Genomic DNA, 2,500 nt, shown 5'->3' with positions numbered 1-2,500 from the left:
GTGGGGGGATGCAGACTGGGCAGTAACCCTCCATTGACTGGATACTTTTAGGAAATACATATAAACACACTGATTTTTATTTATTTATTTTTGTTCTAGGAATTTTTTTTTTTTTGTTTCCAAAAATGGTGACACCAAGAACACAGTATCTTCAGAGCAGTGTTCCCCAAACTGTGGCAAAACTACAACCCCCAGCATGACCTGACACAGTGTTTTACAACCAGGGTGCCTCCAGCTGTTGCAAAACTACAACTCCCAGCATGCCCTGACAGTGTTTCCCAACCAGGGTTCCTCCAGCAGTTGCAAAACTTCCCAACTAGGGTGCCTCCAGCAGTTGCAAACCTACAACCCCCAGCATGCCCAGACAGTATTTCCCAACCAGGGTTCCTCCAGCTGTTGCAAAACTACAACTCCAAGTATGCCCTGAGAGGGTTTCCCAACTAGGGTGCCTCCAGCTGTTGCAAAACTACAACTCACAGCATGCCCAGACACAGTGTTTCACAACCAGAGTGCCTCCAGCTGTTGCAAAACTACAACTCACAGCATGCCCAGACACAGTGTTTCCCAACTAGTGTGCCTCCAGCTGTTGCAAAACTACAACTCCCAGCATGCCCAGACAGTGTTTCACAACCAGAGTGCCTCCAGCTGTTGCAAAACTACAACTCCCAGCATGCCCTGACAGTGTTTCCCAACTAGAGTGCCTCCAGCTGTTGCAAAACTACAACTCCCAGCATGCCCTGATAGTATTTCCCAAACAGGGTGCCTCCAGCTGCTGCAAAACTACAACTCCCAGCATGCTGGGAGTTGTAGTTTTGCAACAGCTGGAGGCACCCAGGTATACACAGAAATTCCCATTATTATCTATTTAGTATTTATTTAGCATTTTTTTTATCTATTTTTCTTATTGGTCATCCCCCTGACTTGCCTCACATCAAGCCCTGACAACCTGTGAACCTCCAGAGGTGGTGGAACTACAACTCCCAGCATGACAGGCATTCTTGCATTTGTAGTTCCACCAATGATTGGCTGGAGATCTCTTGATATAATTGAATATTGCTGCCATCTCCTTCCTGCCTGGGATTCCCCGGGGTCTATAATCTGCAGCTCTGATTCCCTAATCCACACTGACATATATCAATAAACACCTCAGCCTGTCACTGGAGAAGGGTAACAAAATCTGAATAATTCCCCCTCCCCCTAATAATCCCACAGGCTAATAGTCCTGAACCCACCTAGAGACAGATATATGACTGCTACCATCTGCAGCAGGGGTCCCCATAGTGTGCGCCTCCAGCTGCTGCAGAACTACAACTCCCACCTTACCCTGTCAGTCGAAGGTCGCATAGTTCCTTTAGGACTACAACTCCCAGCAGGTCCTACCAGACTGTGCTTGCTGCATTATTTGTGAGACTTCTAGTACTTCTAGGTGTCCTCAGATCTTGTCACCTGCAGTAATTCCACAACTACTTCTCCCTTGTCTCCTGGGAGTTGTAGTTCTACGACCACCTCCTACTTGTCTCCTGGGAGTTGTAGTTCTACGACCACCTCCTACTTGTCTCCTGGGAATTGTAGTTCTATGACCACCTTCTACTTGTCTCCTGGGAGTTGTAGTTCTACGACCACCTCCTACTTGTCTCCTGGGAATTGTAGTTCTACGACCACCTCCTACTTGTCTCCTGGGAGTTGTAGTTCTACGACCACCTCCCACTTGTCTCCTGGGAGTTGTAGTTCTACGACCACCTCCTACTTGTCTCCTGGGAATTGTAGTTCCACAACCACCTCCTACTTGTCTCCTGGGAGTTGGGGTTCTACGACCACCTCCTACTTGTCTCCTGGGAGTTGTAGTTCCACAACCACCTTCTACTTGTCCCCTGGAAGCTGGTCTTTCCACGACCACCTCCTACTTGTCTCCTGGGAGTTGTAGTTCTACGACCACCTCCTACTTGTCTCCTGGGAATTGTAGTTCTATGACCACCTTCTAATTGTCTCCTGGGAGTTGTAGTTCCACGACCACCTCCTACTTGTCTCCTGGGAGTTGGGGTTCTACGACCACCTCCTACTTGTCTCCTGGGAGTTGTAGTTCCACAACCACCTTCTACTTGTCCCCTGGAAGCTGGTCTTTCCACGACCACCTCCTACTTGTCTCCTGGGAGTTGTAGTTCTACGACCACCTCCTACTTGTCTCCTGGGAATTGTAGTTCTATGACCACCTTCTAATTGTCTCCTGGGAGTTGTAGTTCCACGACCACCTCCTACTTGTCTCCTGGGAGTTGGGGTTCTACGACCACCTCCTACTTATCTCCTGGGAGTTGTAGTTCCACAACCACCTTCTACTTGTCCCCTGGAAGCTGTCTTTCCACGACCACCTCCTACTTGTCTCCTGGGAGTTGTATTTCTACAACCACCTCCTACTTGTCTCCTGGGAGTTGTAGTTCCACAACCACCTCCTACTTGTCCCCTGGTAGCTGTCTTTCCACAACCACCTCCTACTTGTCCCCTG

At 48.8% G+C, this 2,500-nt stretch overlaps 1 protein-coding gene across 1 annotated transcript in view; it reads left to right on the top strand.

Annotated features, from left to right (window-relative positions):
* BAHCC1 (BAH domain and coiled-coil containing 1) overlaps positions 1 to 2,500 on the top strand; it is a 148,498-nt gene that overhangs the window by 29,223 nt on the left and 116,775 nt on the right. The window lies entirely within an intron of this gene.

Source organism: Hyla sarda, chromosome 13, assembly GCF_029499605.1.
Source record: "Hyla sarda isolate aHylSar1 chromosome 13, aHylSar1.hap1, whole genome shotgun sequence".
NCBI lineage: Eukaryota > Metazoa > Chordata > Amphibia > Anura > Hylidae > Hyla > Hyla sarda.
The sequence above is the reverse complement of the archived record's forward strand: the minus strand, read 5'-3'. Positions and strand labels throughout refer to the sequence as shown.